At 38.1% G+C, this 14,168-nt stretch overlaps 1 long non-coding RNA gene and 2 other non-coding genes across 3 annotated transcripts; all 3 read left to right on the top strand.

The window, feature by feature from the left end:
• The first annotated feature begins 89 nt into the window (after positions 1-89).
• On the top strand, positions 90-2,510 carry LOC123240064. Its single transcript, XR_006505758.1, has 3 exons — positions 90-201; positions 787-903; positions 2,301-2,510. It is a non-coding gene; the product is annotated as an uncharacterized LOC123240064 (long non-coding RNA).
• On the top strand, positions 2,099-2,225 carry LOC123243469. The gene has a single exon (XR_006505991.1). It is a non-coding gene; the product is annotated as a small nucleolar RNA SNORA31 (small nucleolar RNA).
• An 851-nt stretch (positions 2,511-3,361) lies between the features above and the next one.
• On the top strand, positions 3,362-3,493 carry LOC123243471. The gene has a single exon (XR_006505993.1). It is a non-coding gene; the product is annotated as a small nucleolar RNA SNORA31 (small nucleolar RNA).
• Positions 3,494-14,168: the final 10,675 nt, after the last annotated feature.

The following is a 14,168-nucleotide window of genomic DNA, read 5'->3' as shown; positions in this document are numbered from 1 at the left end:
GGGGGGGGGTGGCTGTTAATTTTAAGAATATTTCATTTATTCTCATTCTTAGAATTCAGTATTTTAGAAAAACTAAATTATACCTTTTGTTTTAGAATCAAAGGCAGACTTGAAGAACAGAAGCCAGATAGAGTAAAACCTTTTATGACGGGAGCTACAGAACAAATCAAACATATCCTTGCTAATTTTAATAACTATCAGGTAAATATCTTGATGTTGCAATCAAAGGAATATAACAATGTAACTGCCCTTTCCCAAGTTGATTAAAAGTGGTTTGTGACCACTTTGGTATTTTGGAATCTGTGCATAGTTTGCTAGCTTGTGGAATGTTTTCACTTTGGAGATTCAAATTATTGGGGGCACCAGTTCCCCCAAACTGCATCCCAGGAGCTTTGATCATAAAATTGACATCAGTTATTTGGGGGGTTGTAGTTTACTAAAGGCACTTAGATATTTTAACAATAGGAATGGCAACATTCTATCCAAGCAAAATAACTTGTTCCTAGAACCTTTGCCTTCCGAAATCTGTTACTCCTTAAAGGCATCCTTGCTGGAAATCCAACTGTGCTTTTGTTATTGGTGATCCTCCCCCTCCATCCTATTCCCCTCCCCTCCTTTCTTATTTTTTACTTAGAATGAACATGAATAGAATGGAGAGGCTAGCCCTGAATTTAGAATTGGAAGGGGGTGGGGAACTGAAAGATATGGAATCTCAGTGTCTTTGTATCATCCTGGTGATAAAATTATATACATGGTGACTTTTGTTGCTTATCTTTTCCCTACAAGTTCTTCATAGGTGAAAACATGAATCCAGATGGCATGGTGGCTCTCTTGGATTTCCGTGAGGATGGTGTGACCCCATATATGATTTTCTTTAAGGATGGTTTAGAAATGGAGAAATGTGTAAGTAAGAATGGAGTATTTTGTTTCTATGAACAAGAAATTTAAAAATCCCCATCTGTCTGAAAGTAGATAATAGAGTGTTGTGACTTAGATTTGGAAAATATAAACATCAGAAAAGTTTATAATGTTCTTCTCATTGATATCTTAGTCTTTTTTTTTCTTTTTGTTCAAAATTTTTCTTAATTTTGTAACAAAGCTTAGTTTTTAGATGAGCTATGAAATATCTATTTTTTTTAAAACCCTTAAGTTCTGTGTTGGAATCAGTACCAAGTAATGATTACTAGTCAGAAGACTGGTAAGAGCTAAGCAATGGAGGTTAAGTCCCTTGACCAGGTCGCAGCAATAGGAACTGGCTGAGATCCAATTTGAACCTAGGATCTCCTGCATTTAGGCATGGCTCTGTCTTTATAAAGTAATTTCCATATACAGGTCTTTGGGGTATATACCTTTGTTTAAATTTGCACTGCTACATTTCATTAGCAATGATCAGCATGTCTTAGGGTCTAGACTTTTTTTTTTTTTTAACAGTTTAACTAAGAAAATGTTCTTTTGCAAAATTGTAAAATCGGGTCAACACATTCCTTGAAGTGTCTTATGTGCAGTGCACCAGCAAGTTTGGGGAGGGGGATACAAGGAATTCAGAATCCACTTTTGTATTGTAGTTTTGAAAGGGTTACTCTGATTAACCTTGGTTTACAGGTGAGAAAACTAAGAAAATTGAACTTTTTGACATGAGCATAAGCCTATAGGCTGATAAGTGGCATAGACATGAGAAGTTAAATAAAAGGTTACTGTAATAGAGACCTATACTGGTAATAAGTTTGGAAGAAGTAAAGATGAATGTGTTGGAGTGGTTGGGAAAATATCTTAATATGACAGGAGATGAAATGTTGGACTTTTGATTTAGTTTTTATTTTTCAATTAATGTGTATTGTTTTCCCTCCCTACACTGGGGAGAAAATCCCAACAAAATTCTTGGAACAACTAGAAATGCAGAGCTCTTAATTGGTAGACTTAAGGGTGAGGGACCAGAAGTGGTTCAGAAAGGGCCAGTAAACAGTCTCTTAGTGAGAGGCTGGAAGTTTGAAAAGCTTGGCTGAAAAGGGTAGCTTATTGAGAGCCATAGGGGTAAAGCCAATATGTTTTAAAATTTTGTTCCATCAGGAGTTAGATGAGCTTTGAATCACTCACTTCCATGCATCCACTGATAGACCTTGAACAAGTTGCGGTTGTTCACTGGTTTGCACTAGGGTGCCAAAGAGAAGTCCTCGAGCTTTCTGTCTGTCTCTGTGGCAGCCCAGATTGAATAGAGGAATACATTTACATGAGAGAAGTAGGATCTGTAGTGTCTGTTTTATATCGGGGAAAAGCTTATTAACCCCTCTTCTTTATTGCAGTAACAAATTCAGCTGATTACTTTGGATCACCTGTCATCATAACTGGCTGCTGCTTTTTGTCATCTACACAACACCAGGACTTGGACAAATTTGGACTGATATCATCTTGAGCTTTATTCATTTATTTTTGACCTGATTTATTTGGAGTGGAGGCATTGTTTTTAAAAACATGTCATGTAGGTTGTCTAAAATAAAACGCATTTAAACCCACTTGAGAGAATTCCTCTTGGTCTAATGTTTTTTAAACTCAAATTACAGTAACTTGTACCTCAAGGATCATTGTAGAGATCATTACCTGGTCTTAGGTTACTTTTCAACATATGACTCTTCAGATAGACTTTTCTACAGTTGACTACTTGTGAAACTGGAATCTAAATTCTGTGTGCTAGTTAAACCTGAGTTGAATAAGGGAAGAGATACCCACAAATGTGCCAACAATATGAAGTGGACCTTTCTACATTTTCCTTTCATCTACAAGCTGAAGTAGAGTTAACTCTGGAAGAGATTACATCCAAACTGAATAAAGTGAAACCATGTAAAACCATTGGAAGCTGGGTATTGACTGAGCTTATTTATCAACCACCTAAATCCAGGTTGTTTTATCTTCATGCAGCAGGGAGATCAAATACCCCTGGTATATAGAAAATAGTAAAAAAGGAAGATGTCTAGTTTCAGATCATGTAAAGGGCAATTGTTGAGAGATTGTAAATATTAAATGTATGCGTATTTTATGCTTAATTTCTCTTAGAAATGAAATCATGAGGGATGACAATATATGGAAAAGATAGGTTGAATGAAAAGGGAGTAGAAATGAGCATAATCACTAGCTGAGTAGACTGTTAAACCAGATTTTAATAGTGAAAAGTGGAAGTGAGTTTTTTTAATGCATGTTAACTGAATAGGGAAAAGTTCAAAGGTTGAGAAAACTTGAGAAATTATTCTCTTATGTAAATAGAGGAGGAGGATTGACAAGTCATAACTATCAGTTAACCTGTTTTGAAGAAATAAAAGGCATGGAGCAGCTTCCCTATTCTGTAGATGTCATATTGAATTTATCATTTATGCATCTCTGACAGACCTGGAGCAGCTATGTCTGCTTTTAAGGTTTATACTTAAAAGGTGCCAGAAAAAATTTCCTCGCGCTTTCTTCCTGCCCAATTGTGGCAGTCTAGATTGAATAGGGGAATACAAGAGATGACTGAACAAGCTATTGCTTCTTTATGTGAATATTTTTGTGGGTAATATAAAGAGTTTTTATACTTTTTTATTTTTGATAGGCATTTTGGAATGGAAGTGTGACAAAAAGGTATAACTCAGATTTGCCAATTTACTAGACCTTTTTGACCTTGGGATAGTTCTATAAAAATAGTTTGAGGTAAATGATTTAGACTTTGAATATATCAGTTCTAAAGTGGTAGTTGTGTGATGTGACCATTTTGATTAGGGGCAACATGTATTGGTCTGAAACTGATTTCAAAGTGGCAGAGTTAGCTTACCAGTTCATAGTCACACCTAAAAATAGAGATCAATGGTGCCTGGAAGTCCCAGATTGATATTTTTTAAAAAGCTCAAGTGTTGAAACCTACAAATAAAACTGGGTTTTCTATCTGACATGATGGTCTGTCTTTATTCCTTAATATGTTATCTGGTATCTTGTTTGGAGAGCAATTAAAGCCATGATGGCATGGAAGAATAATTACCTAGCCCATAAATGAATAACCTAATTTACATAGTCTATAATATTTACCTTTCATTTTATAAGTTCTTAAGGCTCCCTTGAGCCAATTGTATCAACTTAAATCAATGGAGGGTATAATAGAAAGCTCAAAGGAATGAGGGAAGAATAGTTCTGATGCCAGCAGTCTTGTCAACTTAGTTGGATGTCAACTATTCTGCTGAAAGTATAGGCTAGACACCTGCCTTAAGATGCCATTAATGGACAATTTTGTGAATGTTTAATTCATCTTAAACATCAGGATTGCCCAAGGAAAAGGATATGGTCTGTGTAACAAATGGATAAAAAGAATAGAAAGTGGGGTGGACTGTAGAGTGGTGCCCTGGGGAACCTCTGTACATATTTTGGACAAGTCCTTTAAATCTGCCTCATTTTCCTCAATTGTACAATGATAAAAGTCGTCTTAGAGCTTCAGAAGAAGTCTAGCAGCTAGTTGTGTCCAGAAGTGCTTATGGGCTCTGGAAAGCCTCATCCCACAATCATCTTGGGGTATAAGGATAAATATTTTTTGGTCCAGAGAAGCTTGCATCTAATGAGTGAAAAATAGCATTCATGGTGCCTTTGATAAATTACCTGCTTTAACCTGCACCATAGCCTATATAGATATTATATTTTTTTACATAAGAGGAAACTGGCTCAGATATTAAATGATTTACCCATGATCCAAGTGCCAGAGGCAGAGTTTCACTTTACTCCTAGAACTGCCTCATTTCCATCAGTTCAAGTAGAGATTACATAGGCAGGACAGGTTGTCTTTGATGAGAATTTCTTATCCTTGGTGCTTAGAAGAGATAAAATCAGCAATGCAGTTTCAATCCCTTCCTGTTACACTGACCTTCCATCTTAGAATCAAGAGTTTGTATTGGTTTGAAAGCAGAAGAGTGGTAAGGGCTAGGGAATGGTGGTTAAGTGACTTGCTTAAGGTCTTATAGCTAGGAAGTATCTGAGGTGACATTTGAACCCAGGACATCCTGTCTCCAGACCTGGCTCTCAATCTCTTGAGTTATCTAGCTATCCCCTGACATATTTTATAAAAGCCATCATGGTAAAAAAATTTTACAAAGAATTGGACAACATACATCAGACAATTTATTTGGTTAGTTTTGCAGAACTGGCCCCTTTATTATGAAGGGATACTGAGGAAGGTATGTTGGGAAATGAAAAGGATGTAAAAGGTATCCATTTTTATAGGGTTAGAATAAGGGTTTTATGAGTTAAGACAATAGGAAAACACAGTAAGCACTTTACCAAAAATCCTGCTTCACAAAATATTCTACTTTGAATAGTCCATCTTGTACATTTTAAATGGCTAATATTACACTAATTTTCTTTATGCAAAGTTCGGTGCAGAGGGCAGTTAAGTGGCTCAGTGAATTTGGAGCCAGGCTTAGAGACAGTTTTAAAAATAAATAAAATGTATGTCATTCAACAGTATTTCCTTTAATAATCAACAATACCTCCAGGAAAAGATCCTGTCTCAAATCATCTGTCTGCACTAATTAAAAAACACAAGGATTAGTCTTTCTGTTTACAATCTTCCCGCTAAGTCCATCTAGCTTTGAGAATTTTCTTAAGGCTCCCTACTCAAAAATATGTTAAATTAATTCCTGTTCTCTACAAGCTAAAATGCAACTTCAACCTGGAATTTAAGACCCTATCTAGTGTGATGCCAACTTTCCTTTCCACTTATTTCCTTCATTCTATATTCTGGTCCAACAACTACTAGTAGAAATTATCCCTATCTTCCTGACTCTGTGCATGTGTCCCAACCATCCATCCTTAATCATTTCCTCTCAGAAATCTTGTCTTCAAGGCTCAACTCAAATAGACCACCCTGAAATCTTTCTTCATTTCCACCTCCCACATGCCCCCCATGTTTTGATGCCATCTCCCTTCGTACTATAATGGTGATATCCACACTCTAACAGGTCTTTCCTTCCATTAGGATGTAAGCTGGAGGGCAGGGTCTATTTCACTTTTATTTCTGGACCCCCAGTGCCAATGGCAATGCCTTGTTCATGCACAGTAGGTGCTTAATAAATGCTGATTTAATTGAATCATACTTAGCGTGAACAGAATAGGGCTAGGAATTCCAGCCAGGGCTGGTCTCGGGGCAGAAAGACTTGGGTTCCAAGTGCCACTTCTGAAACATACTGGCTTTGTGACTCTGGGCCCCCAGGCAACTCCAAAAATCACCTATTGATGAGCAGAAGCTGAAGCAACCCTTTACCAGGAACTTCCTCCACATATGAAAGAAATCCCAAATCTAATGTTAAAAAAAAAAAATCCTAAACCAAGCTAGCTGATGTGATGATACATGATAACGCTTTATGAATAACATTCCAGCTATTGAAACATTTTTTTAGTTAGGGTTTCTAAAAATTCTAAATAGTATAACAACCCCCCTATAATTTCCCTAGGTTATTTATCAGTGTCAGAATTAAATGGCTGAGAAGCAGCAATACAGGGTTAGATATGAAGACCAGGGTTCAAATCCTGCTTCTATATTTTTCTATACAACTTTGGGCAAGGTATGCAACCATTCTCAGGCTCAGTTTCTTTAACAGGAAAGGAAATGATTATATTTAGCATATCAAGGTTGTTGTAAAGATCAAATGAGATAATAGAAAGTGTATTAGTTGTAATCTTTGGTACATCACTCTATCTTCTTTTCTTTTAAAAAATAGGTTGTGGCTACTTTCAATAATGCAGTGATCTGGGACAATCCTGAAAGACTTACAATGGGGAATGCTGTCCACCTCTAGAGAAGGAACTGTTGGAGTCATCTTTCACATCAGTGTATATATGGTTTTAGTTTGGGTTTTTGGTTATGTATGAGTTTGTTCTTACAACAATGACCAATATGGAATATAAAATAAAAATTTTAATTTAAAAAATAAATAAAAGTCAATAAAATAAAATAAAATATTAAGTTGGTCTAGAGGATGATCACTTCTTTATAGAAGATAAGAAGCAGCATAGGGGACAGCTGGGTGGCTCAGTGGATTGAGAGCCAGGACTAGAGGCTGGAGGTCCTAGGTTCACATTTGACCTCAGACACTCCCCAGCTGTGTGACCCTGGGCAAGTCACTTGACTAGCCCTTACCGCTCTTCTGCCTTGGAACCAATTCACAGTATTGATTCCAAGATGGAAGGGAAGGGTTTAAAAAAAAAAAAAGAAGCAGCATAAAATAGTGGGCAGACAAAGGGCACTAAAAGACTGCCTGTCCTTTGATCCAGCCATACCACTGCTGGGTTTGTACCCCAAAGAGATCATAAGGAAAAAGACTTGTGCAAAAATATTTATAGCCACGCTCTTTGTGATGGCAAAAAATTGGAAAATGAGGGGATGCCCTTCGATTGGGGAATGGCTGAACAAATTGTGGTATCTGTTGGTGATGGAATACTTTTGTACTCAAAGGAATAATGAACTGGAGGAATTCCATGTGGACTGGAATGACCTCCAGGAATTGATGCAAAGTGAAAGAAGCAGAACCAGGAGAACATTGTACACAGAGACTGATACACTGTGGTAAAATCTAATGTAATGGACTTCTCTACTAGCAGCAATGCAATGATCTGGGACAATTCTGAGGGACTTATGGAAAAGAATGCTATCCACACCCAGAGAAAGAACTGCAGGAAACACAGAAGAAAAACAACTGCTTGATCACATGGGTTGATGGGGATATGATTGGGGATGTAGACTCTAAACGATCACCCGAGTGTAAATATTAATAATATGGAAATAGGTCTTGATCTATGACACATGTAAAACCCAGTGGAACTGTGAATCAGCTATGGGAGGGGAGTGGGGGAAGGGGGGGGGGAAGAACATGAATCTTGTAACCATAGAAAAATATTCTAAATTAATTAATTAAATAAAATTTTAATAATAATGAAATAGTGGGTAGAAAAAACAGGCCTCAATTTTTGTTAATAAGGAATGGATTCCTCTGGTAGAGGGTGATAGAACATAGGACCAAATGCCCCTTCCCCCAATCTCTACTGAAACTAATAGCACCCCCCCACACACACACACACCCAGCACCTGTAACAAAGTCCCAGTAAAGCTTGGCACAACATCAGGACTTTTCTGTCAGGTCTGGACAAATGACCTGCCTTATCACTGACCATTAGCCTGGGAACTTCCCCCCGCCCCCAACTCCAGAGACTCCCACACCTCTTCAGGACCATCCAATGAGGTTGGTCCAGGTTGTTCACCTGAACCAATAGAGGCAATCCAGGTTACCTCATCCCTGACAACCACCCTATAAAGGGCTACACCCATCTCCACTCAGGTGGAGCTTTTGCAGCCATCTTTGCTGGAGGTAATCTCCCCCTCCCCAGTCCTTACCCTACCAGGAGTCTCTGCAAGCACCTCTCCTGCTATTGGGTCTCTCTCTCCCTCACTGCTCCTTCTCTCCCTTCCCCCTTGCCCCTCCTTGCTTACAATAAAGCTCTTCTATCCCACTACATTTTTGTCTCATTAGTCTCTCAGTGGGACCCCTATCAGCCAGCACTGACAGAGGGGAGAAGGGATATGTGGGAAGTCTAGGTAATGTAAAAGTCAAAGACATTTTTAAAAAATCGATTAGGAAAAAAAACAACAAAGAAAGGAAAACTTGAGTTCTAATTCTGCCTTAGACTCTTGCTAGGTAACCCTTGGTAGGTAACTTAGCTTTTTAGCCTCAGTTTCTTCATCTATAAAATGAGGATAATGACAATAGTACCTATGTCATAAGGTTGTTGTAAGTATACAATGAGATAGTATCTGTAAAGCGCTTTGCTAACTTTGAAGCACTTTGTCAGCTGTTATTATTCCCATTATACACCATATGGAAATTTTTCCATTCTTTTGCTCTTTGGAGCAGAGTGGAGATTAGATCTGGAAGGAGAGAGAGCAACAAAAATAGAACTAATTTGGCCAAAGAACCCTTATGGCCAAATGGCCAAAGGCTTATGGACTTTAACTATATTAACAGAACCCATAAATGTTGATTTGAGAATATGAAAAATTTCAGATTCTAAGAATGGTCAGGGAAGTTTTTGGTGGAAAATAGAACTTATTAAAACCTATTTGCATCTTGAAGAATTTATCATACATGTTAAATTTTTTTGGATAGATACATAATTTATATTGGTTATTTCAGAAGTAAAAAAGTTGTGGGGACAACTAGGCAGCTCAGTAGATAGAGCACCATGCCTGGAGTCAGGGTGACCTCAGTTCAAATCTGGCCTCAGACACTTCCTAGCTGTGTGACCCTGGGCAAGTAATCTAGCCCAAATTGCTTGGCCCTTGCCCTTCTATCTTAGAATTAGAATTGATACTAAGACAGAAATTTAGGTTTTTTGGTTTTTTTTTTTAAACCCTTACCTTCCATCTTGGAGTCAATACTGCATATTGGTACCAAGGCAGAAGAGTGGCAAGGGCTAGGCAATGGGGGTTAAGTGACTTGCCCAGGATCACACAGCTGGGAAGTGTCTGAGGTCAGATTTGAACCTAGGACCTCCTGTCTCTACGTCTGGCTCTCAATCCACGGAGCCACCCAGCTGCTCCTAAGGTCTTTTTAAAAAATTGCTATCTGTACTTTTATCATGGAATTCCTACTCAAATAATGCAGAATTCCAAAGTTCTATGGAAGATGGTTTGAAAAGTGTTAGGATATAGGAGTATAATCTGAAAAGTGATGGACTTAAAAGGGAAAGTCAGGGAAGAGCTTTGGGAACTCTAAATTTGTCACATGATTTACAAATCATAGATTAAATTTTCTGCTTTACTAGATCACTGAAGAAAAAAATTTTAATTGATGTCCTTTCCTTTCATATCATCTCAGTTTTCCCCTATATCCTTTCCCCTTCCCTGTCATCCCTACCCCCTGCCAGAGGACATCTCTTATTACAAAGATTTTTTTTCTTAAGAAAAAGAAGAAGAGGGGGCAGCTGGGTAATTTAGTGGATTGAGAGCCAGGCCTAGAAATAATGAGGTTCAAATCTGACCTCAGACACTTCCCAGCTATGTGACCCTGGGCAAGTCACTTAACCTCCATTGCCTAGCCCTTTTGCCTTCGAGCCAATGCACAGTATTGACTCCAAGATGGAAGGTAAGGGTTTTCAAAATAAATAAATTAATAAACAATTAATAAATTTACAATTAAGAAAGAAAAGAAAGGAAAGGAAAGGAAAGGAAAGGAAAGGAAAGGAAAGGAAAGGAAAGGAAAGGAAAGGAAAGGAAAGGAAAGGAAAGGAAAAGAAAAGAAAAAGAGGAGGAGTAAAATAATCAACAAAGCCAGTCAGTACACAGGAAGAAACTGATATGCAATGTTTCACACCTTCGGACCCTTCCAACTCTGCAAAAGGAATGGAGGGTTTCTCCAAATCTCTATTAGGGGCCAAGTTTTTAACATTTTTTGTTGTTGTTGCAATGTTTGCAATGTTTTTGTTGCCAGCAAATTATGCAACATTTCTTTTCCATCATTTTATGGTGGTTGTTCTTCCCATTTTATGATGTAGTCATTGTGTATAATGTTTTCTTGGCATCTGTTCCAGTAGGTTTTTCCATATTTTTCTATTTATTACATGATATTTCTTACTTAAGTACTATTCAGTCCTTTTTTTGTTCAGTCCTTCCCCAAAAGTTGGGTGCTAGATGACTCTCAAGAGATCTTGAATACAGAGAGTAGATCAATTTCATGTGGATGCCATCACCAATACAATGAAAAACATTTGATGAATTTTCAAGGAACATGGCTTCAGGTTGTAAGCAGGCAACTTTGTCTTAACTGGAATCTATAAAGGATCCAGGAAACTTGTTTTTGCTTGGAGTGGGAAGGGGTAGGGGGTGGGGAAATCTCTTTTTTGAGATTTTGCTTTTTCCTATTCACCCCAACTTTTTTCCCCTTCCTTTCTTTCTGCTCCCCCCACCACCACCACTATCCTTTCAAAGCTTCAGCTAGTAAAGCCTAGAAAGATGCTATTTGTATAAAGCCTAGAGAAGTAAATAAATCTGGGAAGGCTCAAGTTGGAAGAGGAGTGATGGATTCCTGTAGTTTAATAAAATGGAAAGAGCATTGGAGTTAAGGGTCAGAAGACCTGGATTCAAGTTCTAACTGATAATTACCAACAGTAAGTTGTTGTTAAACAGGGATGTTTGTGCCACCTATCTCAGAGGGTTGATGTGAAGAAAATAGGAAAAAAAACATAAACAGTAGGTGAATCCAAACCACTGCTATCTCTGAAACTGAGCTAAAAAACAGTTTTAAAACCATTACTTCATATTTCAAGGGATTTGTCATCAATGTGGGCATTTCCTCCATCAGTCAGATTGCAACCCATTAGTGCCTTCTTAACCTGTGTAATTCTTATCCGTTTATTCTTATAGACCAGTGGTAGCAAACCTATGACATGGATGCCAAAGATGGCACACAGAGCACAGTCTGTGGGCAACACAGCTGCCCTTGCCCTCCCACCCCTAAAGGCTGTTACTAGAAAATTAGAGGGACTCAGCAGAGCTGCTCCCTTCCCCCTCTCCACTGTGCAGATGACATTTTTCCATATCCCCTGCTTCTCTGCCCAGCAGCCCAATGGGAGTAATTTCTGCCTCCTCTGTGTGGGGTAAGGGAGGGGCTTACCTGACACTCAGTGGTGGGGAGGGGCATAGCACTTGGTCTGGGGGCAGGGGCAGGGTAAGACCTGGCACTCCAGCTCTAAAAGGTTCACCATCACTGTTATAGACCTTCTGCAATAGCATCTATTTAGTGCACATTAGAGACTTTTCTCTAGGTCATAGATTATTAACCTGGGTCCCTTGACCTTAAGGAATCCATGATTACAAAATTCAGGGATTCTATAGTCATTCATGAAAAAAGAATAACAGCTTTATTTCCATATAATTGGCTTCCTTTATAATCCAATGTATTTTATTTTATCCATTTAAAAAACTTATTCTAAATTAATGACCTTCTCAAGGGGATGGAAGGAGAGAAGCTGGAACTCAAAATTTAACAAAATGAATGTTAAAAATTCTTTATATGCAATTGGGAAATATTCAATGAAATAAAAATATGTTTAAAAAAATTTAAACCTTTTCTGAGAAGAGCCCCATAGACTTTATCAAACTTATTGCCAGAGGTCCATGATAAAGAGATTAAGAATCCCTTCTCCAATGCTATCCACATCCACAACCAGAGAAAGAACTGTGGGAGTAGAAATACAGAAATAAAACAACTGCTTAATCACATGGTTTGATGGGGATATGATGAATGTAGAACTTCTAGAGTTGAGGAGGGGAGTTTAGAAGATCCAACATGAAGAAAGAAATGGTTGGGGAGAGACAATATGGGTCTTTAAAGGTAATTGGTCTGAAATAAAAAAGTGAGGAGAATGGAAAGAGATACCTCCAGGGCTGGGTTTTTTATATGTATAACTGCCCAATATTCAGTAATATGACCAGTTTCTGAATGAGTTTTTTGGGAATGCAGAAAATTTGTATTTTTCCTTTCCTCCTTCCTTTTCCTCAAGCAGATGTTTAGTAAGAAAGTCAGATTTGAGAAAATGTTTCCCTCCATTCCTTTTTCAGAGGTGGAAGGGTCCATGAGTGTGGAATATTATATATGTTGTATATTTTTTTCCCTGATGTACTGATTGACTTTGCTGATTATTTTTCTCAAGAAAAAATTGTTATAAGGGATGGTTCTCTGGGAGAGGTTAGCAGGAAGGCTATGGGGAGAAACTGAGATGATATGAAAGCAAAATGTTCCTGTGGGACGTAATTTCTTCACCTGCAAAATGAAATGCTTAGTCAAGGGACATGAATAGGCAGTTTTCACATGATGAAATCAAGACTATCAATAAAACATAAAAGTGTTCTAAATCCCTCCTGATTAAAGAAATGCAAATTAAAACAAATCTGAGGTACCACCTTACACCTAGCAGACTGGCCAACATGGCAGCAAAGGAAATGATAAATATTGGAGGGGGTGTGGTAAAATTGGGACACTAATGCACTGCTGGTGGAGTTGTGAATTGATTTGGATGGAAATTTGGAACTATGTGCAAATGGCTTTAAAAGAATGCCTACCCTATGACCCAGCCATGCCACTGCTGGGTTTGTACCCCAAGCAGATCATAAGGAAAAATACTTGTACAAAAATATTTATAGCTGTGCTCTTTGTGGTGGCAAAAAATTGGAAAGTGAGGGGGTGTCCATCAATTGGGGGATGGCTGAACACATTGTGGTATCTGATGGTGATGGAATATTATTGTGCTGAAAGGAATAATGAACTGGGGGAATTCCATGTGAACTGGAATGACCTCTAGGAATTGATGCAGAGTGAAAAGGAGCAGAAGCAGGAGAACATTGCCTATAAAGACTGATACATTATGGCATAATCGAATGTAATAGATTTTCTAATAGCAGCAATGCAATGATCCAGGACAATTCAGAGGAATTCATGAGAAAGAACGCTATCCACAACCAGAGGAAGAACTGTGGGAGTGGCAATGCATAAAGAAAAATATATGACTGATCACATAGTTCAGTAGAGATATGATTAGGGTTTTGATATTAAAAGATTATTCTACTGCAAATATGAATAACATAGAAATAGGTTTTGAACAATGATACATATATAATCCAGTGGAACTGCTTGTCAGCTCTGGGAGAGGGTAGGGAAGGGGAAGAAAATCATAGATCATGTAACCATGGGAAAATATTCTAAATTTTTAAAAAATAGGAAAAAAATGAAATGCTTAGGTGCCATAAGCTCATAAATTTATAGACACACCTATAAATTAGCTCTTTCCAAAGGCAAAGGACTGGGGGTTGCTTTGGTTGCATCATTAGATGATAGTTTGGAGCTTTTTCTACCTCCAAGCTTTGGATTTTTATAAAAGATTTAGAATACACTTGTGGATTTCCCCCTGCCTTTGTTATTCTACCTGTTTTAGTTCCAATTTCTTTCTCTGCTCACTCCATTTCCATGGGTTCTTGGGTCCCTAACTTTCTCCCTCTAGCACTTTGGTCAATCTGTGGGTGCTATTTTCCCTGGACTGGAGCAGAATACTGAGGCTGGGTAACCCTATACAAAGCACATTAGAAGCAGCTACTAGGTGATTCAGGGGGATAGGATGCT

Source organism: Gracilinanus agilis, chromosome 3 (assembly GCF_016433145.1).
Source record: "Gracilinanus agilis isolate LMUSP501 chromosome 3, AgileGrace, whole genome shotgun sequence".
NCBI classification, from domain to species: domain Eukaryota; kingdom Metazoa; phylum Chordata; class Mammalia; order Didelphimorphia; family Didelphidae; genus Gracilinanus; species Gracilinanus agilis.
Note: the sequence above shows the minus strand (reverse complement) of the source record. Positions and strands in the feature narration are given on the sequence as shown.